Source organism: Amblyomma maculatum, chromosome 5, assembly GCF_055883805.1.
Source record: "Amblyomma maculatum isolate TAMU_Amacu chromosome 5, ASM5588380v1, whole genome shotgun sequence".
In the NCBI taxonomy this organism is placed as follows: Eukaryota; Metazoa; Arthropoda; class Arachnida; order Ixodida; family Ixodidae; genus Amblyomma; species Amblyomma maculatum.
This window is the reverse complement of record NC_139348.1, coordinates 93,530,630-93,555,031: the sequence shown is the minus strand read 5'-3', so window position 1 is coordinate 93,555,031 and position 24,402 is coordinate 93,530,630. Positions and strand designations below refer to the sequence as shown.

General features: G+C 46.9%; 6 pseudogenes; all 6 read right to left on the bottom strand.

The window, feature by feature from the left end:
* Nucleotides 1-5,616: 5,616 nt before the first annotated feature.
* On the bottom strand, nucleotides 5,617-7,009 carry LOC146188723 (uncharacterized; annotated as a pseudogene).
* Nucleotides 6,944-7,739, bottom strand: LOC146188722 (uncharacterized; annotated as a pseudogene).
* An 834-nt stretch (nucleotides 7,740-8,573) lies between these two features.
* On the bottom strand, nucleotides 8,574-10,662 carry LOC146188721 (uncharacterized; annotated as a pseudogene).
* A 1,039-nt stretch (nucleotides 10,663-11,701) lies between these two features.
* Nucleotides 11,702-14,941, bottom strand: LOC146188720 (uncharacterized; annotated as a pseudogene).
* Nucleotides 14,942-15,356: 415 nt separating this feature from the next.
* LOC146188719 (uncharacterized) lies at nucleotides 15,357-18,714 on the bottom strand (annotated as a pseudogene).
* LOC146188718 (uncharacterized) lies at nucleotides 18,715-21,772 on the bottom strand (annotated as a pseudogene).
* Between the last annotated feature and the right edge of the window lie 2,630 nt (nucleotides 21,773-24,402).

The window sequence follows — 24,402 nt, the reverse complement described above, 5'->3', positions numbered from 1 at the left end:
TGCCTTTCAGGTGGAGCTTGTCCGCGACATCAACAGCAAAAAAGTGCAGACAAGCATTACGGACTTTTTCGGCCGCAAGTAGTTCGCCATAATAAACTTTGGTTCATTTTCAATTCATTCCCATGTGGATGTTGACTTGTTTTGAATCATACGAATTCGGGATGATACGAATATTTTGCGTGCTCCCTTGCAATTCGTATCATCGAGATTCTACTGTATTGCCCTTGGCGGGAGCGTTGCCGCATCGCTCACACCTGGGCTCTTCAAATTCGTGACCCCGTGACGTTTGCATGCAGGGCACTGAGGAATGAGCTGTGGTTCCGGGCGGACGTCTGGCCAAAGTCTCTGTGTGCGGCACCTGAAGCGTACCTGCTTGGTTGGCTGTTAAAGGTAAACTGTGTATACTTCTCCCATGACTGCTACAGTCTTGGGCAATCTTGGTTCATTGAATGCGATGTACGTTGACGCTGACTGCCTGAGCATTCTGGTGTACACAGCGTGAATTCCTGGCGTTGGCACTTCAATGTGAGGGAAATAGGTTCAATCTGTTCTTTTCTGTCTTACCCGCTGGTGTGGTGTTGTGATGCTGTGATCGACCACTGTGCTCAAGGATGCGGGATCGAATCCAAACCGCCGGCGGCTGCGTTTCGATGGAGGCGCAAAGCTAGGCGTCCTAGTGCTGTGCGATGATATCAGTGCACGTTAAGGGGGGACGCGACCTTTGAAAACCGAAAAATTGCGAAACAGTTGATTTTTGGAAGAATATATATTCCGGTAGTATGTCTTACAAGCTACCTTTTCTGTAATTATCAATGCCCAACTCTGAGTAGAAATATTCGAAATTAATAATATGACAAGCGGTGGCAGCAGCGAGCAAGCGCCGAAAATTCGCAAACTTTGTGCACGCGTCTTTCCTCTGCCGCCGAACTGAGCGCCTCCATCTTGGTCTTGTTTTGTTTGTGGATTCTTGCGCTTTCTTCTGCCACCCTCGGCGGCGGCGACAGCGGCGCGGTCAAGGCGTCGCCTGCTTCCAATTGGAAGCCTCGCGGCAGCTTTCGAGTTTCCCGCGCTCGAATTCAATGCTGCGATTCGGCAAAGTGCGCACTCCGCGAGAACGCGGGGGATCGGGCGACTGCTATAGGCGATGTCCAATCTGAATGCTGAACAAGCCGCAAGCACGCTGGGTAATTCTGACTTCCGGGTCGGTCGGCGAGACACGTGTCTGCTGCGCTGTGCTTGAAACTCTGCATCAACAAGCTTAAATTCGACTTTTCACGTGTTTTATAAGCGCGAATGAAGTCGTAGCAAAGGTCATAATGATCTGCACACATGTTATGACCCCATTTAATGTTTCATATTTGAAGAAAACAGGTGAAAAATCATTGCAAGTGCAACCATTACAACATGTGTCGTCTGTTCGCGCTGAAGTTTAGCATGCTTCATTCATTTGGCGAAAGTTCATTTTTCGTTGATGTTACTGCAGTCGCTACATATATCTCTATATGTAATATACTAGAGTAAACATTCTTTGGAGGTATTTCACTAGCAGAAGCCGGAATAATTAGACTGCCGGCAGCTTTAGTTTAGCGATACAGAGGAGCGGACTGTCGCACAAGTTGTAGCTGCGACGGCAGAGAGCTGAAAGCATGCAAATGCCAGCAGGACTAGTGCACTTCTTTTTCAGCCTTTACAAAGTTTATCGGTTTATACTGCACTGGCCGAGGGAGTCAGAGCAACAAAAGTTCCCGCGCCTACCTTATACAAAGTATCTTTTTTAAAAATATTACTAACCAATATGTGCAGCGAAATTAGTCTTACTACAGAGAGTAAGAGTTCCTGTTTACAGGTAAAAAAAATTACTACGCTAGCACAACTACAAGCAAAAATATGTTCACTCCAAAACTGCTAGTGTGTCAAAATTGTAGTTTTGAGAAAATGAAGAAAAACGATTTCAAGTGCCTTTATGACAACAAAAGCTCCTCAAATCACTAGAATGCACCTGGAGAATAATCTGGGTGCATCCTCAACTTGTGCTTCTTTTTTGCCATCATCCGGAGGCCCAGTGATAATTCCCGTTTCTTCCAGGAAGCAGTGGTGCGACGCAAGTCTTTTTCTTTGGCTCTTTTTGAGCCGGAGTCTGTTATATTCACATTCATTTCTTGAATGGTTGTTGCTGCATATTCAGTTCCAGTATTGAAGCGTAGCACTGCTTCTACAACGGCTGCCTCTATAGCAAAAAGGAAGAAATGCTGCTCTTTTGAAATTATGCTCCAGATGACAGAGTGAAACGAATAAATTGGAGTTTTGTGTTCTCCCTGGCTTCCACCTCCCCAGCAGCTTTCCATCTGCTAGGCGCCCGTACACAGGCAAAAGTGCCTTTGCCACATCCGCTGGCAAGTTATACTTGTGCCTTGGTTGTGGCTCACCTTTTGTTGTTGCCGCATTATGACGGCACCAAGAATCCTTGCCACTTGGGCACAGGCTGTGGTCAGAGCAGCTGTCAGTTGACGTGACATGGTGGTAAGTTGGCATTACCGCTCTCTGCATGGCGTCAACATCACCACAGTGAGACGTGAGTGCTCGAATATAATAGGCACTCAGCTTGTTGATGAGGTCTGCTGTGAGCCTCCGCTTCCCGCCAAGTCCCCGCATGCCTTCACTTTTGTGCTTCTGGAGCAGGTTTCGAAGTGCTGCACCCATTCGTTTTTGTACATGATTGATGCAGTCTCCTTTCTACACATCCACGAAGCCATACACCTTTGCATTCTTTATAGCATTAAAAGTGCGGCTGTCACCGTCACACAGCATGGTTGTGTATTTTACTTTGTTGCGTTCTAAAGACCGCTGGAACAAGATCAATCCAGCCGCAACTTCCATTTGGCCAGATTTGCAATCAGTGTTCTTCTGGCACTGATGGGATTCCCTCCATCCAGCACACTCATCAGAGTCAGGTTTGGGTCCGATTTCACAGCCCAAACAAAAGTTTGAAAGCACGACAAGTCCAGGATGTAGCCGGTAAATAGCTCCGCCACTGCACCTACTCCTATATGCGAAGAATGGCTTCACGTCATCCAGGTGCCATCAAAGCAAACAGCAATGTTTCCTTTGTGTCCAAAACACAAGTTTTCATAGACTGCAACCGCTTTTTCTGCGCACCGCACCATAACAGCCTGAGCTGCACGTGTCGTACTCTGGTTCAAAGTTTTTTTTAAATGCCGCTGAAATGTCTGTTGTGGAGACCTCGGCCAGACAAGCCCATCGCGGAGAAAATGTCATTCATGGCTGAAAATAAAGCCTCGTGTTCCATGTCTAGCTCGCCGTCAATGGTGAGCCAGCGGATCGCAACGACCAAATAGTTTTCGTCGTTCACAACTCGGTGACACTCAGAACATCTTGTATCGCATTCTAGTTGAGTTGCCCTAGTTGGAAGTCGAGCACAACACCACATTCCCACCACATTGAGCGCAAATATCAAGAGAACAAAGGCCGAAACCGCATGCCTGCAAGCAATGTCCATTAACTTTGAAAAAACTGTACTAATGAGACTCACTCACAAAAAGAGTCTTACCCTTCGATTATTGTATTAACGGCATGACACTAACTGAAGTGGCAGAATATAAATATCTAGGGCTCTGGGTCAGTAACAATCTTAGTTGGAATAAACATGTTGATCTCATAACGTGTAACGCTTTCCGTAAACACTTTTTCTTGAGACAGGCATTGCGGTTGTCTACCCCATCTGTACGCCTGCTTGCTTACAGATCTATTGTGTTCTGCCTACCTTAGATTATGCTTCAATCATTTGGGACCCATTCACGCAAACTAACATGAATAAATTAGAGAAAGTTCAAAAGAGGGCGGCACGATACATATATAACAATTACCGGCGTACATCAGTAACACACCTTTTAATTCAAGCTGGCCTTCCAACAATAACTGAGTGAAATCGTTGTGCACGACTTAAATTTCTGTACCAATTAATTAAAAGACACTACAGATCAGAACTCACCGATTTGCTTGTTTTTTCGTCCGGATACGCAACCCGACAACGACACCAGCTAACTTTAACTCCTTTTCGCGTTAGAAATAACTGCTTTAAATACTCATTCCTTCCACGAACTATTTCCGATTGAAATAACCTCACTAACAATGAAGTGCTGCAGCCATCACTGACGTTGTTCTCGCAACATATAACCTAGTTTCTTTTAATTGCTTTTGTTATTTCACTGCTGTGTTGTATATGTTTGGTTTTATTATTAATTGTTCAGAAGAGCTTCAACTTGCACTGTAATTATTATTTTTGCCTGTTTTGTTAAACTACATAGTTTGTATTCCCACCTTGCTAAAATCCCAACACTGGGATTGCAGTATCAATAAATAACAATAAATAAATAAATAATGCCAGCAGAAACCAAACCACAAAAAACGATCTGGAAGTCAAAATTCACGTGACAAATCCTCGCCGTGACGAACTGTCCGCCAAAACTTGGACAGCACCTATTGGCTGCTGCGCCCGCTGATGCGGCAGTCTCCGCCGGCTACCTCCCCCCATTGTCTGCTCCTGCTCTTTGCTGTAGTTGTTGGCTGCCTTTGTACTTCATGCATTCTGTTCATCTTTTACCATTTTTGCGATCACTGGATTTAAGATCTCTCGTCGTGCCCTCTGAACGGTTTCGAGCAACACTACAGTGCTCTAGAATATTGGGTAGTGGGTTCAGGGAGCAGCCACCGGTGAGGCGGCTTGTGTCGACGATACCAGATAGCGCTACCAGAGCATGGGCTGTATGAAAGGCGGCACTCCGCGCCGTGGCTGTGCGCTCTGCATAGAATCATCGGAGAAACAAACAAAGCTCTGTCTTTAAAAACAGGTCCTACAAATAGGTGAATCTGTACACAGATATTGTCGGCGAATCAAGAGAATTAGATGTAGTAGTAGCCAACAGCCGATAGCGCGGTTGTGCGGACGAGTGGCCCCGTTAAGGTATGTCACCACCTTTTTGAAAATTTTTTAAAATTTGACCTTTAAATTTTTATTTCACACTGACCTTGTAAAGCATCGTTTTATATGATATTCAAAAGCAAAAAAAGAGTTTAAAAATTGATGCTAGAATTCGTTATTGACAAAAAATGGTCCAAACATGGCTGTTACGCAAACATTCATAACTAGCCAATGGAGTGCAGAAATTCTAAACTTTTTCGCACAGAGTTAGCCAAATAACCAGGCTGTGCAACTAACTAGGATCTTTGCCATCAGATAATTGGAAATCATGTTATACAAAAAATTCCAAAGAAAACGAACAAATTTGTCATTTTTGTTTGCATTCCTTGGCATAAAACATGATTACATCAAAACTTACCATTCGATTTCATTCATCCTAGTTCATTGCACAGGTTAGTAGGGGAGAGTCGGGAAGAATGGGACACTTTTCACAAATATATTTTTAGCTTTTTTTATTTTGAATACAAACAGATGTTTTATAATTTAAAATATAAAGCAAAACTTGTTGCACAAATTCTGGGAAGCAATGTTTGCTACCTCTTCAACGGCAGCTTTAAAAAAACAATTTACAACCACCAAAATCTGTCCCATTCCACCCCCGCCTTAGGGTGGAGTGGGACACCACTTGGGAGGAATGGGACATGTGTAATGCTGTAGTGACAACTTCATTACCGAACATTATAAGCTGATAGTTCGACTTCAAACTTGAAGCAGGACTGCAGGCGCTTTGTTGCCCCGACAGTAGTCGGCACCGGCAGTTTCATAACAATGTCGGTGATTGGTACAGTTGCTCTATCTTCGTGAAGAGGAAAGTAAAACTGGGAGCTCTCATCTTTCTTTCGAAGAAACCGGACACTGACGTCCAACTTCTCACAGCTCTCGACTCTGCCCGCGTAATAGACGACAGATTTTTTTTTCACAGAACCTGACGAGGACAAATTCACCTTTTTCCACTCTAAAACCTTCATTCGGCCATTCGACCTCAGAAATTTCGTGCCTCTCATCATCGACACTTGACATGTCACTGCCCGAATCGTCAAAGGCAACGGCAACAGTTTCTTCGTCACTCGAAGAGCTTATATCCATTTGACGACGCCGTTTCATTTTTGGACGAGTAGTGGCAGCAATCTTAGCTGCCTTTGGTGCTCTTTTTTTCAGACTCCGCCGTGCAAACCTCTCCGCAGTTGCTTGTTCAATGGCACGTTTCTCTGGGGTATCTGTAAGCACTTTGGTGCTACCCTTCTTCCTTCCTTTTTGCCCTGACTTGCTTGGCGCAGCCTTTGGATAGGGCCTGAGGTCGCTTGGAATAATTCGACTGGAAGAAGGAGCTGACGTCGATGCACCTTCATTGGCCGTGGGCGTGAAGACATCTCTGAGGATGTTTCGAGCTGCGTTAGTGTCAGTCTCCGAGTTCAGAACTTTTCCTTGAAGGCTTGATCCATCCATTTCACATATTGCGGTAGCTGGCTGTGGTGACAGCACTCCGCTAGGGGAAGCTTCAGGTCTGTCAGTCACTGAAGACATCATGTAGTCGTCCTCAGTGAAGGGCTCGCTATTGAAAGGCCAAATACCTGTTTTGTGGAAACCCGAGATTATATTCTTTTGTGTTACCGTTGATACGTAGGCGGATCCCACTAGTTCTCTAACGTTGTATATGGAGATGGCCTTCCCTGGATTATTTATAAGCCAGTCATTGTATGCAGCGTTGTAGCGAGATTTGAATGGTCTATACACAGATACATCAAGTGGCTGCAAGCGGTGGCTACAGTGTGGAGGAAAGGTCAGCAGAATGATGCCACTTTCTTTGGCCTTGTTGATGGTGTTGATGTTGACATGGCTTTCGTGATTGTCAAGGATTAGAAGAATAGGTTCTTCCTTCGAGCACTTTGTATGTGTCACAATGTGCTGTAATGCCAGTACAAACAGCTCGCCGGACATCCATCCTCACCTGCTTGCCAATCCAAGACTTCCGGCTGGGGCGCCCTTCAGGAAAAAATCTTTAAATCTCACTCGTGGAAAAATGAATACCGGTGGCAGAGCATTTCCTATGGCATTGACGGTGCATAAGACGGTCACCAGTTCACCGCGTTCTGCAGATGTGACCTGGCCAATTTGTTTCTCTCCTCTTGCTGCGATAATCTGGAGGATTGTGGGCAGTTGTGAAGCCTGTTTCGTCACAGTTGTAGATGCGGTCTGGAGTTAGCTTGTGTCGGTCGTAGACGCCTTTCAGATTAGAAAGGAAAGCATCGACGTTGTGCTTGTTGAAGCTCGTTGCCCGGCCAAGACTGGTGGCTTCCGGCGATCGAAGTGACAGTTCAGGATGACGGTCCATAAAGCCCAGAAACCAGTCTCTTCCAGCTAACTTGTTGACTTCCCATGATGATGGGCACTTCCGACCTAATGCTGTTGCAAACTGGTATGCCAGGGAACGAACTTGCATTCTTGTTAGTCCATAGTGCATCTTGCTTGCCTTCAGCAAATATTCTTTCAAAAGTACTTCATCTTCTCCTGTGAAGACCATACCGCAGACCAAGTTGGAGTTGAACAAAATACTGTCTCTCGCACTACAACCCTTGTACTTCTGTACTGCTCGACCAAGGGCTGATTTTGAGATTTTAAGAGCTTCTGCTACGGCCCTTATACTTTTTTTTTCTTCGCAAACTAATCTCACAGCATCCAGCATCAAGCTGTTCGTCGTTCGAACCCTCTCGGGATGCTTTTTCTTGTATACCCTTGGCATCTTCCTGAAAATTCAAATGGAACAATAGCATGCAAATGTAAACAAGCACCCTCACAAAGCTCAAAAATGTCGGCTTTGTCTAATTCGTTGCGTGCATTAAACAGCACTATAGCTGTAGCCAACTAGTTATGCCCTTCTCTCAGGAGGCTCACGTTTCAAATTGCGTTTTTATTTCCCCATTTGGAGTGCCCTAGCGTGAATTTTCATCTAACCAGCATATCTTCAATCTCATGCCATTTTGATGGCACCAAATAAATATTACCTCAAAACATGAAATAAACAAAAATAACTCTTTTTTTAGGCTAATGCGGCTGAGCCTTGCAGCAGAGTCGCTAGCCACAGCACTAGTCGTATTGCCGGGAGGAATGGGACAGCGTCCCGTTCCTCCCTCATCTTAAGGGGGGAGACTGCTTCTGGAGAAATTTTTTTTATTTCTTCGCCAAACTCAATGAAATTGCATATCCTTATCTAATTTCTCATGCTGATTTCAAAAATGTGATTAGTTTTTTGATAGGACAATTGGTTCTCAAGGTACAATTAATTAGCCCCCTATTGTTCACAAGAACAATAGACAGAAAAGTAAACAATAAAAGCTCACAAATTGCACATGGGTAGACTCTAGAAAGAAAATGCAACGCATTGTTGGAAACAGTTTTCTAATTTTACCATTATTACTGATTTTACATCAGAATGAAATTTGTGCAAAAAATTGTGACTAATATGAAATTAAGAACTAGATCATTAAAAATATTTATGAGCCTTAATTTAAAAATCTGCTCCCAACATTGCATGCTTGGGTAACCTAGCTACATGCTAAAAAAAGAATTGTGGTCCTCTCAGCTATAGATGCTGAGATATGCTACTTTGAAAGTCACTCTGAGTCCAAAATTTGCGTTCTGAGAAAAATGAGAAAAACAAGCAGAGTGATGTTTATTGAGGAAAAGTACTAAATTATCCATCCAGCCACCTTGGAAAGTTACTAATAGCCTCCTGGAATGTAGTCAGACTGCTTATTAGCATTTAAATGGCGTTTTTTTAGAGTGCACTGCACATTTTCTGAGGACTTGTGCTTCTGTGCACATGCACTCTTCCTTTGCTTGTTTTCTCCTGCATGCGTTTTGTTGTCTGGGGGCTGGCAGTCAGGTGCAGCTCTTTCAGAATGTTTTTTGCAGTTCTTTCACTCCCTGCATTAAACTTCATCACAGCCTCAGCCACAGCGGCCTGGACCGTGAAGAGTGAAGCATGGCGTTCCTTACGTGCCAGTGCCCAAATCATTGAATGCAAACATTCATTATCGTTCTGGGTTTTGCCTCGTTGTACGTGCTCCAGAAGCCTCTTGTCAGAAAGCCTTTCATAGACTGGCACAAAGCTTCACAAACATGAAGAGGCAGGTTGTGTCGGTGATGCGGCATGGTCTCACCTCTGGCCTCTGCAGCATTCTGCTTACACCAAGACCCGGGGCCTGTGGGCAGAAGCTGTGATTGTAGGTTACATCATTAGATGTAACATGATGGTAGGTGGCCATCACAGCCTTCTGTGTGGCCTCCACATCACCAATGTGTGACTTCAAAGCCCATGCATAGTAGGAGCTCAACTTGGAAATTAGATCTCCTGTAAGCCTTCCTTTGCCACCAAGGGATTCTCCACCAGAACCTCTCTGTTTCGTGATCACATTGCGCAGAGCAGTTCCCATGCGCTTCTGCACATGGTTTATGCAGTCTTCCTTTGTAACTGCTATGTAGCCATATACTTTTCCTTCTTGCAAAGCAAGGAAGGTTCGGCTGTCCCCATCAGAGAGCATGGTCGTGTAGCGGAGGTTATGCTGTTGTAGGGACCGCTGGAATAAAATAAGCGCAGCCTCGACTTCCATTTCACTAGCCTTCTTGGTGGTGTTTTTCTGGCATTTGTGGCCTTGTTTCCACGCCGGATACGCCGGGTCATCCTCTTTTGGGCCTCGTTCACACGCGGCGCAAAAATTGCTCAGCACGACGTAATCGAGCACAAGTCCGGTGAAAAGCTCGATAACAGTTCCAATTCCGATGTGAGATGAATGCCCGCGTGTCATCCACGAGCCGTCAAACGAAACTGCAATATTTCCGGGGTGACCGAAATTCAGCTCGGAGTACACCTCCCGAACGGATCGTGCGCAGTCTGCTGTCATCTTTTTGGCTGCACGGTCCACCGCGGGCGTCAACTTCTCCTTGACATATTTCTGCCACGTTTTTGTATGCAAACCTCGATGAGATATATTCATCACTGCGAATATATCATTTAGCGCACCGCGCTGATTGCCGGTTGCTTGCATCGCGCGCGCGGCAAGAATGTTCACAATGAACGGATTCTTTTTTTGTCCGCCGATCACACGCGGTGAACTCCAACCACAATTAATGTCGTCGCAATTCACGCATGAAATCGTCAACTTCACCGCAAGGCCATATTCGCTGCCACATTTACCGATGTTGACATCACCGCCGCACACTTTACACTTCACACACGCTAGTAGCGCGTTCACGGAACTCAAGCTGATAACGGTGAAGGTCGCGTCGTCGAGCGGCTCGGCAGCTGCGGCATCTTCGGCGGTGTCTTCGGTTCCGCCGACAAAAGCTACCTTGCGCTCCATTGCAGGAGTCGATGCCATCAGTTGAAGTTTTGCCTGCGCTTTCCTTCCGATTGCTTCAATATCGGAAGGTTGCAGCATCGGTGTGTCGCGGCGAACGCGTCCGCTGTCAGAAGCTTCTGCGTCCGCCGCCGACGTTGACGTCAGGCCTAACCCGGTCAGCACATTGTGATTAGATGCAACCGGTGACACATCAGCGATGCTTGCAGTTTCCGCGGAGTTCTTGCTCTTGAAGTTGTCAATGAGCGATTTCTTCCTCTTTTTTCCGAACTTGTGCGTCGTTCGGAACTTCGGCACCGACATCGTTGCAAGACGCACCAGCGACGATACTCCGACAAGATGGCGCCCACTGACGCTTGCCACAGGCGTGAAGCAGACGACGAAAAGCGTGTCAGCCAATCGTGTGACAGGTTTTAGTCACGTGCACCGACTAACGAATAGCAGCGCGCGTCGAGACTCTCTTTTGGCACCTTTTTTCTCCACAACCAATAGTCGTAAACGCGCAGCAATGGCGCGAAATTGAAGATGAAAAGCTGCTCTTTCAAACGAGACCAAGATGGTGGCAGTCACTACCGGGGAATGACAACTGCGCATCGAGGAAAGAGCGTGGTTTTCGCGTCAATATCTGCCCCGAGTGTGCACGGATATTTATTTTTTAATCGTATTACAACCGAAATATTGACTCCAGCGCTCTGAAAATTCATAAACCAGTAGAAAAAGAGGTGGAGATTTCAAAAATTCTAGTTCTGAAAAATCGATTTTTTCGCGATTTTTTTGCTCACAGAAGCCGTCTCCCCCTTAACTGTCCCATTCCTCCCAAGCAGCATTGCACCAACAAAGAAACGTTCCGTGGCGAAAGTTCTCTCCTTAGGCCCAAACATTTTACTGCACGAGGCACGGCACAGATGCACCTTCTTGGACAAAAATTTATATTAGCGACCTACGCGTTCTCTAAATATGATAAAGCTGTGACTGAAATAGCAGATACTTACTTTTGACACTTGAATTCGGCGATTTCTTATCGAAGCAACTTCCACACGCCACAGAAATCGGCCATTACGCCCAGGCTATCCATATGCTAGTGCCACCTCGAGATTATTTGAAGAACTTTTTTGAACGAGTTTCTAGAGAGATACACCAGGTGTCCCACTCCTCCAACCGTCCCAGACCTCCCGACTCTCCCCTAATAGAGAAACGAGCGTGCAAAGTTTTATTGAAAAATGTTCCTTCAGTTCAAAGCTACAACTGTTTGCACAACAAGAAAGTGCAAGAAATCAAGTTTTGTGAAAAACACGATTAAAGTTTTTCAATCCTTGTTGAAACAAGATCACCAAGCGCAAGAAAGTTAAAATCCACCAGGTTCATAGCTAGGGCCCTCCTTAGCTGCCACGAGCTCTCTTTTGGCTATTGTTGCTGCCCGTCTTTTATTGCGGAGATGTTTCACCTCACCCGTTGATTGACGCTGGGCTTTCTTCACACGGTACTTGTCACTGGTGCAACATGCTGCGAGAGTGTGGTGGCCAGGTTCGATGCCTGCTTCCCTCAAAATATCTGCTGTACTTCTGTTACCATTATTGAAGTGGCACACAGCATCGTATAAACCAAAAGTAGGATGGGCAGGCTCACGTGGACGTCTTTGGGAACCCGTTGCCAAATCATACTGTTGAAACTCTCGTTGGCATTTTGGGTTTTTCCATGGAGGCACTTCTTTAAGAGATCATCCTTACAAAGGTCAGCATACACCGGCTTCACTTTGTTGAGCACCTCATTGGAAAGGCCTCCCTTGTGCTTGTAGGATCCACCACAGAGTGCATTCCTTCGGTTAAACCCATACCAGCTCTCAGTGCCAAGAGGGCACAGACCATGCCTTGGTGTTTCATCTGTTGAACTACAGTGAAACAGGCTCGCTAATGCAGCTTGCTTCATGGCTTGCAGGTCTCCCACATTCGCTCTGATGGCAATACCATAATAGTTCTGCAGCCGGTTGATGAGGACATCCGTTAACTTTCCTTTGCCTCCAAGCCCAGGAACACTTTTTTTTCAACTTTCGTAGTCGGCATCCTACACGCTTCTGTACGTGCCCAATGCACTCCAGTTTGCGCACGCTATTTGCGCCATATATGTCCTTTATAGCCGCGTGGCTCTTGGAGTCGCCATCTCCATAGAAGTCTACATATTTCAAACCACGACTTCTTTCTGACCACTCGAACATACGATAGAGCCCTACTGCCTCCATACCACCAGCACTACCGGTGTAGTTTGCTTGACACTGGGTATGATTTGCCTTCCACTCCAGATATTCAATGCTTGAGGGATTCAACTTGCTCTTCGAACAGCATGCCCTACATTTACTTGACATGCCTTCTACGTCAATAACTTTCCCAGTATCAATGGATATCAAGGACACACAGCCATTCAATGATGAATGTCCGCGCCTTTGCCATGTGCCATCACCTGACACACCACACTCAGTACTTTGCACAACAGAATGCAATTCAGCAGCAGCATTCATCATTGAGTTAGACGCAACAGCCTCTGCCGCTTTACAGAGCTTAGCAGATATCTTTTGGTAGGCAGAATGCCAAGGCGGCGGTGGCATGTTCATCACTTTTTTCAGCGTTACAGCTCCAGAATATCCCTTGCCCGATAGCACTTCCAGCCTTTTTCGACGATTGAAATGAATATGCATATCCGCACACACCACACAGAACAGCATATGCACATGATATTCCAAGCCGCGAGCATTCTTCCAATGTGAGCGACGTCTTCTTGCATTCCGGGCAGGCCAGTTTTGCAAAAACAGATGATAGGACCTTGACAGCATATCGGCGAGCTCCATCTGTTTGCCAGGAACATACGATAACACGTAGTTGTACTTCAAAAGCCGCAAAAAGAAACGCTGCACTCTAGGCGGCATGTCCCCAATTGCTTTCTCAGCGATATCCATCAGCGGCCGGTGGTCACTTTCTAAAGATATCGGATGGCCATACACAAAATGATGGAATTTTTCGCAACCAAAGACAAGGGCAAGTGCTTCTTTCTCAATTTGTGAATATCGTTGCTCGGCTTCTGTCAGGACTCGAGATGCATATGCTACCGCTCTTAAGGTAGCCCCATGACGCTGTAACAGGGCTGAGCCTATGCCAGCTTGTGATGCATCTGATGTCACTTTCGTTTCCATAGTTGGGTCAAATATTGCCAGAAGAGGTGCTTTGGTCAATGCTTTGCAAATGTCCTGCCAGTCCTTCTCATGATTAAGTGTCCACTCAAACAGCGCATTCTGCTTGATAAGGGACCGCAACGCTGTTGTTTGCTGAGCTAGTGCTGGTAAGTATTTGCTAAAGTAGTTCACAACGCCAAGCATTCTCTGCACCGCTTGTTTATCTTTCGGTTTTGGCATTTCTAGAAGGCACTTCACGAGGGTGTGGTTTGGTCTTATGCCTCTGCTGCTAATAATATCGCCCAAGAATGCAATTTCTTCAACACCGAACTGACATTTTGCCTCGTTAAAGGTCAATCCTGCCCCTTCAGCCGCCCTTAGGACGTTATGCAGCCGTTCGTCATGCTCTGCCCTAGTTGCACCCCAAATTAGAACATCGTCGACATACACTCGCACGCCTGGGAGGCCATCAAATATCTCATTCAGGGCTTTCTGGAACACTTCGCTGGCTGAGGCAATGCCGAACGAAAGGCGTAGAAAACAATAGCGTCCGAAGGGCGTCGCGAAAGTTCATATTTTTAACGAGTCCTCATCGAGCGGAATTTGGTGAAACCCCGCATTCGCATCCAAACGAGAGAAAAATTTCGCGCCTGCCAGCTCCGCCCCAATGTCCTCTCGACGAGGCATCTGGTAGTGCTCTCGTTTCAGACTCTCGTTAATCTTCCTGGGGTCAAGACATACTCTCAACTTGCAGTCTTTTTTGCGCACAATGACTAATGGGCTTACCCAGTCGGTCGGGTTGCTTATTTTCCATACGATGCCCTCTTGTTCCAGCCTGTCCAGTTCGGCACGCAGCGGTTGCTGAAGAGACAGTGGCACTCTTCGCGCCGGCTGTACGACGGGTACAGCGTCCTTGCGGAGCGTTATTCTGAGTTTTCGCTGAAGGCATCTGGTCCCCTTGAACAGTCCAGGAAACTGCTGGGCTACGCCTCCCGCTGTGTTCGTGACTGCCTCTACCGCTCGTTGGTTCAGGCCCAATCGCTCGCTTGTTTCAAGTCCCAAAATGGCTTGGTGGTCCTTTCTTACCACAAAAAAGTCGGCGGCCACCTCTCTGTCTCCAACTAGTACGCTTGTTGCAACCACGCCGCAATGCTTGATGAACCCACCGTTATAAGACCGGAGTGTGGTATTACTGGGTTGCAATGCAGCCATACGTAACTTGGGGTACACAGACAAGGGTATGATGTTAGCTTGTGAGCCAGTGTCAACTTTAAACACCACTTCTCGGCTGCCCATCTTCGCCTTGATGCGCCACTCGCGGTTGCTGTCGACGATTCCAACAGCGACGGTTAGCACTTCGAAGCTGTCTTCTTGCTGAATCTCATTTACACCCCCAGCTCTGCAGCAAGACGCGAAGTGGTTCATCCCATGGCACGAGTAGCATGCCTTTCCATATGCTGCGCAACGGCGAGGGGCGTGTACTCGGCCGCAGCGAAGTACACCGGCTGTCTCGTTGAGGACGTCTCGAGGCTTTTGAAGTATGCGTGCTCGAGTAAACGACATCCACGTCCGTCTCTTCTTTTCCTGTGTCCCAAACTTCGTTTTGACGGGTTGCAGTCTCCGCCGTCTTGCATAAAGCAACAGCTTTTTCAAGCGTCAACTTTTTGTCCCTTAGTATTTTCTCCCGAAGTTTGGGAGAGTTTGTACCAAAAACGATTTGATCGCGCACCATGTCGTCGACCATTGTGCCAAAGTTGCAATGCCTGGCTTGTTTCTCAAGATGCCGAAGAAATTGCTCGAAGGACTCCCCTTTTTCTTGAATGCGAGTGCGAAATATGTATCATTCGTGAACGTCATCTTGCTGCTCGACGCAGTACGACTCGAACTTTGCGACCACTGTATCAAAGTCCTCTTTGCTTTCCCCTGTGGCAAACGTGAAGTTATTGAAGACTTCTAACGCGTCTTCACCCGCAAAGCTGAGAAGCTGTGCAGTTTTCACGGCACTGGATCTTGGCTTTTCACTGCACGACGTTGCTTGCCAAAATATTTCAAACTTCTGCTTGAAGATGCTCCAGCTCTTACCGCCGTCTCCGGGGATGCGCAGTTGTTCCGGTGGTCTGATACTATCCATTCTTGCTCTTGTAGTCGGCAACCGCCACCGCTGCTCTCGGACGAAGGTGGCTACCCCACTTCTGACACCATGTATCGTGCAGTCGACCGGAATGACGAACGGCACCGTCAGGGAACAACCCCCAGCTTTATTACGGCTCGTGCATATATAGGACCGTGGGGAGAGAAGGCAGGGTTAGGAAGGGAGGAGCCAGTGCAGCACGTTTCACATGAGCTGGTGATAACAAAGGGCACCGGCACTGATATGATACAGTCGCTGTTTTCAATAACATAAATGCTGTGATCTGGAGATATTTGGCTTAGTTTGCCTTCAGCCAATGAGAGATTGCCCGACTCTATGAGTTTGTCAATGTCTTCCTCTGCAGTGTTGGCATCATATGCGTCCAACTAGGAACTGAATGGCTCTTTACTGTCGGTGTTGCCTGATCTCACTATGCTCGCTAGATTGTAAAACAAAAGACAGTTCACTACAATCAAAAATTGGGTTGGTGTAGGATGATCGTTAGATCCACAGGACTACCTAACAATACCGAAAACGTTCTCCAATGGATCCTGGCTCAAACGCAATGTCATTAAATACTTAAAGCCGTGTGTACTCGGGAAGTCCAATAGTTCGAGGGTGGCAGAAAGTGTGACCTTAAAGCCAACTGCTGTTGACAAACTTATGAATCCTGCACCATTTGCATGTGTTTACCAGCGTGATAACAGCTGAAGGAAGTCCTTGATTTGCTGTACACTGTTAAAGCCTGGACGCAATGCTTGCCCCGTAAACCGAGACGTCATGATCCTTATGAGACTGCTGACAGTTCTGAAAGAGTGAAAAGCAAACTTTAGTGCAGACATAGAACACCACATGGTACAATAACCAAATTACATTGCTGTCGCAATGATACATTAAATAAGCATAGGAGCAAGAACGCAGTTATGCAGAAAAGTTAGAAATGAACATTGAGGTTAATATGTCCGGCAGTCATCAACAAATGCTATTGCTGTCAGTACTATATAATGTCACGTGGTGGTGACAATGCCGCAGGCAACATATGAACTAGCAGGTAGGTCTAGCACTCGTATGAACTCTTTATTGGGCTGACTTGCGCTCGCAAATCTACTCGGCGTTGGCGATAGCTACAAACGTACTCGCTGGTCAGCGAACAGAGAATACCCGTTTACCCGTCGAATAGAGAATACATATATAAATGATCTGCGCGCTACAATCACACTGATAAGGCCACATGCCGACGACAGTTAAAAACAAACAAACAGCGTTTTGAAAGGTTCGCGATAATATCTTAATGCCCTTCAATCCAATTACAAATAGGTTGTGATGTTTCTAAAAAAATGCTTGCTTACCTGAAGAAGGATATTGTTGCATCAATGTTGCCCTAAGACCATTCAACTTCTTCCTGTAGAAGTGTAGGCCATTGATAACACGATTTCCAAATAGCTGGATTGCAAGTGTCTCCCTCATTTTTTCAAACCCATTAGGTTCCAAGTGCGCAGATGTCAAGCCAAGCATTGCCTTTAGAGTGAGCTGACTCGAGTCGAGCTTGAAGGCCTTTTTTACAGGCTGGATGGAAACCTGGAGTAGTTAACATACCGCATTTGAGCTGTAAAAAAATGCAGTAGCTATACCGCAGCTTTCATAAGGCTTGTTAGCACAAGTGCTATTATACAAGGATGGGTACTTGCCATACCACTTGGAGTGTTCAGAGGACCCTTGAGTAGAGAGTTCCTCAGGCATTTAGTAGATGCGGAAAATCCGATAGGAAAAGCAGCTGTCAAGAAGGGTCCACAGGGTGTTCTCGGCTGCGCGTAATCTTTTCATTCTTTGCGCCCCCAATAGGTTCCACATACGACGATTACATAATGCACCATCACATGTAATGAAATCAACCAGAAGTCTACTGGCCTCGGCAACAATTGTGGCTTCTATTAGAATTTTTGCTAGCATTTCAGCCTTGACATGGCCACTAGTAGCAAAAGTGCCAATAACTTGTGACCCACGGCCAGCAAACGGCACAAACATTACGACCATCCCATGGTCAGATGGAACATTCTGTCCACCAGTTGTAAACGGGCCCAGATGAACGAATCCTTCAATACGACCAGATGTTGTCACATTTAGGTGTTCAGACAATTTGATTTCATCAACCAAAAGGTTGCCACGAAGTTTGAAGCTATCCATGCGTCGAGTTATTTTCTTCAGTTTGTTAAGTACACTGTGGCTGAACCCAAAAGTGGTTTTGTAAGCCCGTAAATAGCGCTTTAGTGTACTCTTGCTTGGCAGGCAAAAAATGTTGTGATTTCGGAGATGTTCATACAACTGGCACTTTTCATCTTCATTTATATGCATTTGAGAATCCAAACTTTACTGTACACATTTCCCTTGCTGCTTTTTTTCTTTCTTTTGCTGCCGAGAAACATTGTCTCACGCATTCTTGCTGTTTAGGATCCAGGACTGCGATCTCTGCCTTGAGCACTTGCACAGGCTTAGAAGCATTTTTCTCTTGCATCTTGCAGAGCTCATCTCTCAGGTCACTCATTCGTGATAATAACCTTCAGTTCTTTTGTCGCACTTAATGCAGCTTTTGCGTTGTACTTTGCACAGTCTTTTTAATTGACTGCTTTATCCTTGAACACCGCGTCAGTAAGGCTTTTCTAAGGTAGCGGCAGGATACGCATGCCTGTCCTGCGAAGTATCGTATAATGCGGAATATAGGTTAAGGCGGAATATAGGTCGACCCTTTTACCTTGAAGCAAAAAACTCAACATAAAAGTTATAAGCACAAAACTTGATGTTTTATTCACGTGCCACCAGACTCCTCGCCTGCTCATTCTTCAGAGCTGTTTGAACTCTTGTCCGAAGATGACTGTTTCTCACTGGCTGCGTCCCACAACATGTAATCCTTGGTGCCGTCCAGCGAGTTGCTAATGCAGCATTTCTTGAATGCCCGCACGACCATATCGTCGGGCAGCATGCGCCATGCCTGCGACACCCATGTGGCCACAGTGGCGAGAGGCGGCCTGCGCAGCCGACCGGTTGGTGTTTTTGGGTTGTCGCCGGCCATCTACTGATTGTAAAGTTCACGGACGCGGTCTTTAAACGGCTTGTTCAGGACGATGTCCAGCTGTTGGAGCGTTGATGTCATGCCCCCTGGAATGACAGCGAGGTTTGTTTTCCCATCGCGGAGCGCCTGCTTTACGCCTGCGGTCAAGTGCCCGCGAAAAGCATCCAGTACCAGCATGCTGGAACGCCGCAGAAGTGCGCTGGGTCACCGTTTCCTCACAGTACGGATCCAATCCGTTAAAGAACCCCAGGTGGTCGAAATTTCCGGAGTCCTCCACTACGGCGTCTCTCATAGCCTGAGTTGCTTTGGGACGTTAAACCCCACAAACCAACCAACCAATCCAACATTAAGGCCTCGTCCATATAGCCCTTTTCGTTTACACGAATGACAACGTCCCGCGGGAAAGACCCTTTCGAAAGTGTCTTCCTTTTAAAGATGATATATGGAGGCAGCTTTCTGCCATCTGCAGTGCATGCGAGCATCACTGTGAAGCGCGAATGCTCGGTGCCCATTGAAAGAAGCTTCACTTCCTTAGCGCCACGTTCGCACACTGTGGTGGACGACGGCATGTCAAACTACACCGGCGTTTCATCAGCGTTGTCGATCTGTCCCAGCATGTAGCCATGCTACTGCCGGAGACGGATAATATAGCGCTGGAATTCCACCGGCTTGTTCTCGTATGCTTCTGGTAGCTTCTGGCAGATTGACGTGCGCCGACGAAGGGCGACGAAGTGACGTCTGGTACCAGTACTCATTTTGCTTGCTGTCACGAAACACAAAAAGGGAAGATGGTGTCGGTACAACTGCGGTTAAAAAAGTAAAATAACTGCGGCGCCAACGCATTGAGTGGGTCAGCATGGAGGCGATAACAATGCGGATGCCAAAAGGTTAGTGCTCTCACATGTTGCCAGATGACTATACAGGTTATGCTAAGGGTCGGTATACAAGTCGAGGGGTGTTCTTTTAGTAATATTTTTGAAGAAAAAAAACCTCGACCTATATTCCGCACTATACGGTAGAACAAAACAGAGGAAGAATAAATGACCTCAACGTCGGCTTTGTTATCGAATTGTACATGCATTACATTGTGAAGTTCGAAGCAAAATTACAATAATTAATTTGAAAGAAATCTGCATACCTTCAGGTGGCTCCTTTCCGGCGCATCGTTTACTGAAGTATGTGCCGTCGTGTAGGGTCAGCTGCGCTTGAAGTCCTTTGGTAAGGCTGTTTTTCGGCATGCTGTTAATGGACAGTGCTCCTTTACATAGGCGGTATAGGTTGACACTTCGTACAGTCTGTTTCCTTCCTCACGGCTGGCATTGCCTCCCATTTCTACTAAGTGGCCGCAAAGGTGCGCACTATATGCGGCGCCTGGCCCTCATTGACTCTGCATTGCTTTTCGCCCATTCTTAGCTTGCAGTACACAGTCCCACTGTAATCAGGTATGCGATGGTAGTTCCAGTATTCTGAGTGAACATACAGCCTAAAAAAATCGTCTGGCACAGATGCTTCGTCAACTTCACAAGGGTCTTGGTTGTTCGCCAACACGCTACTCTCAGTGTCAATGTCCAGACACCTCAATTCCTTGCTAATGTCGGAATCATTACCTTGTGGTCTTTTCGCTTCATTAGGGTATGTGCTTGTGCTTTTCCTCTTTCTAGGTGGTCTTTGTAGCGATGTTTTCTTTGACAGATAGTTCGGCACGTTCGGCAGCAATGTTTGCACCGCATCGGGTAAAAGTTCCGGCTTTCCACGGGGGATGCGAACTTCTTTGCCGTCAATGATGTGTATAAAGTCCCTCACAATGCATGTTGTCTCAAAATGTAGGTCATACACAAAGCAGGTTTCGTCCAAAACCTTATCTTTTCGATGAAGCTTGCGTTCCCACTGCTTGCGTTGGTTCTCATCCTTTGGCACAGCAAAGAGCGACGGCTGATCGCCTTTTGTCCACTGGCTTGCATTGCCTTCTTCATTCCTGGCACGTCGTGTGTGGCTGCAGAGGGCGTGCCCGTAGTAGTTGGTGATCTTTAACTTTTTCTTGAGTCAATTTCCCTCTGCCTCCTAGTGTTTTGCCCTGGGTCTTTTTTTTCTCCACTAAGCTTCGTAGTGCAGTGCCCATAAGCTTGTGCATATGATTCAGGCAGCCTTTTTTTTCTATGGCGACAAACCCATAGACGCTTTCTGCCTGCAAGGCATGAATATGCGGCTGTCTTCATCACAAAGTATTGTTGTGTAGTGGAGCCCATATTTGGATAGCGAACAATTGAACATCAGCAGGGCTACCTCAAGTTTCATTTGCCCTGAATTGCAGTCGATGTTCTTCTGGCACTCGTGCTCTGCCAAGCCAGTCTTCGTAACCTTCATCTGAAGGTTTAGGACCAATGGTGCATCCAACACAAAAGTTTGAAAGGACATGATCAATCACTAGACCAGTGTACATTTCGATGATGCAGCCCACTCCAATATGTGATGAGCGCCCTTTGGTCATCCAGGTGCCGTCAAAGATAACATCAATGTTATTTGGAGGCTTATAAAGATCTTTATATACTCCTTTGACAACACGAACACTAGCAGCTTCAGAGGCTGCTGCAGTGTCCTCACAAACCTCGACCACTTTCCTTAGGTGGGCTTGAAATGTTTTGTGGTGGAGACCTCTGTGCGACAGGTTCATTCCGGCGCAGAAATCGGAGAGGGCCGTAACATCTTTTCCGATGCTCTGGATACTTTTCATGGCCCTTATGTTCACCTCAAAGGATGTGATCTTGGCAGGTCCTTTAGCCCTCGGTGTTGAAAAACGCGCCAAGTGATAGTTGCACGCCGAGCACATCACCTCCAGTTTCACTGCTAGACCGTACTGCTTGTCGGACTTGTTCAGATCGAGTGCACACAGCCCGCACTTGCCACACTTCACTTGCACAAAAAGCTCCTTCAGCACTGCCATGTCCATCACGACAAAGTTAGTGTCTGATTCTGCCTCCTCTGTGTGCGCCAGATTCACTTCAGGGAGATCGAATTTACGCTGCGTTGCCGGCTTAGCATTGATGCCGCGCTTGACCATGTCTGTGTGTTCTGTATGCGTGATGATCTCCTCTGCGGAGTAAAATCCCGTGTCGAGTTGACGAGACGTGCTGGGACCGGGCCTCTATTCTGGAGCAAGCTCATCGGGCGATGCTGCAGGCGATGCTAGCTGCGGCTTCGAACAATCTTCCTCCGGCATGGTCGAACGTTGGGTAGGCGATGGGATAGGCGAAGATCGCTGTGGTTGGGAACACTCATCATAGGGCAGGCGATAGGGCAGGTGATGCTCACTGTGGCAGCGAGTTGTTCGTTCTCATCCGGTACGGTGGAACTTATCGACGTCTAACCACGCTTCGCATTGGGTGGCGGACGCTTCCTCCTCCTGAGTGCACGGCGCGTCATCGTCTTCACGCGCGCGTTTCCCGGCATCGGTAATTTTTGGCCACAAAGTATGCGACGTAGGAAAGATGAAACTAAAATGATCTCGTGAAACTTCGCTGAGCGAGCGCTGCACAAAAAGAGACGCGATCAGACGCGCGAAGCAAGTATCACGGTGGCAAGTGCAAAAAAAAAATTAAAAAAAAATGGTACACCGGTCGGGTCGGCCAATGGGAGGCCTGAAACGGAAGGCTCGCCTCCAGCGTGGGAGCTCCGGCCAATCAGCGGCGCAGGAAAGGCGTTTGGAAAGCTGGCGAGGGCATTCGATCTCCTATACTGACGCCATTTTGAGATGGCGGCGATCAGCCGGTGCTTCGCCCGCGGCATGCGCGGGACGTTTGAACAAATTTCGCACGTTTTGAGGCATTTCGTGGTTCCCGTGCTGTTTAGAAAGACGATTTTTCTGTACTTCCTGATTGAATTCAGCGTTAACATTTACAGGGCAGGTGCTCAATAGTACAAACATTTTGAAAATGAGTTTTTCCCAAAACCGATTTTTTGGCTATTTTTGGCCGTTCTAAGAGACGCGTCCTCCGTAAAAGGAGGCTTCGCAACGGTTTCCTCATCTTTTCCATCCTCTTCTGGGTAATGTTCCACACAGGGGCGGTCCATTCGGAGCCAGGTCGCCTACCTTTCTTACGCTCGTGATGTTTCTCAACACTAAGTTGTACTGTATACTGCATAGCGGTGCATCCAAGCTCTTTGATATGACCGTTCCCGAATAGTACGGTGTAGAAATGCAAATCCTTGCTTCAGGGAAGTGGCGAACAGAGCTATCCACCAGCATAACTGTCGCGAGTTGCCCCGTAAGCTCATCTTTTACGAGGTTCCTTACTAGGACAATGATTGTTCCACTGTCCCTCAATACGCTGATGCGCTATCCGTGAATTTCACCCTCAACCACTGGCATCGACATCTCGTTAAAACTTGCGTGCCTGGCTGTTTCATCTTCCGACCTTTCACTGTCTACAGTGCGCGGAACTTGCTGAGCAGGCCTGTCAGTCTGTCTGGGATGCACTATACACGCCCCTTGTCTTGCGACTGCAATCTGCATGCTTCGGTTCTGTGACTTCTTCTGTTGCATTGTTGGCAGAATGCCTGCGTTTGCTTTCTATTTCCTCCCAGCCTACAGTCCGCGGCACGATGTCCGACACGATTGCACAAGAAACACCTTGGGGGGGTGCCTAACTGTGTCACTTTGCACACATCCGACGTTCTCGTTGCATCTTCTTTAATCTTTCCCAGGTTTCTTTGGCCTCGGGCTTCCATGAACTTATCGGCATATTCTGTGAATTCTTCTACTGTCTTTAACTTTCGTTCTTTTAGAAATACAGCCAACTTGGGTGACAAGACAAAACTGCTCTGCCACCATCAAATCTCACATCTTCGTAGGTTGTTTTCAACCTCTGCCATTTCTAGCCATCGCTCAAAGTAGTTCAGCAACCGCGATGCGAACTGTTTTGCAGTTTCCGCGTCATTTGGCCTACTGCCTCGGAACCGCTCTCGGAAACTTTCTGCAGTTATTCGGAGCCTCTGCAGAAGTGTCTTCTTTACCTTATCATGCACGCTTGCTTGCAGTTGCAACGGACCGACGCATGCCCTTTTCTGCCATATGCCGCATGCTTCTCTGGCCAGGATTCAAACTCGGCTCGTTCAAAATTCCTGCCGAGGTCCTTTGGTTGCATACATTAAACTTAGGACTGCTTCCGCTACTGCGGCTTCGACACTAGAGATGCGTGTCCTTCTTTTGGTGCCAGTGCCCATATGAGAGAGTGCAGGCTCTCATTGTTACTTTGGGTTTTCCTCTTATCACATTGCTCAAGGAGCTTCTTGTCAGAGAGGCGCTCATAAATTGGTAGCAACACCTTGCATACATGACCAGGAAAGCTGTAGCGGTGCCTTGGTGCTGTCTCTCCTTTGGCACTTGCAGCATTTTGTCAGCACCGGGAACTTAGCCTGTTGGGCAAAGGCTGTGATCTGACTCCTGATCATTTGATATCACATAATGGGTAGCCATCACAGCTTTTTCCATTTCCTCTATGTTGGCACTGGGGACTTGAATGCCCAGCCATAGTATGAACTCAGCTTATTGACCAGATCACCGGTTATTCTTCCTTTACGACCAAGTGGTTGCGAGCCTAACCCTTTTTGTTTTGACAGCAGATAGCGGAGAGCTGTTCCCATCCACTTTTGCACATGGTTGATGCAATCTTTGGTGACCTCGTTGTAGCC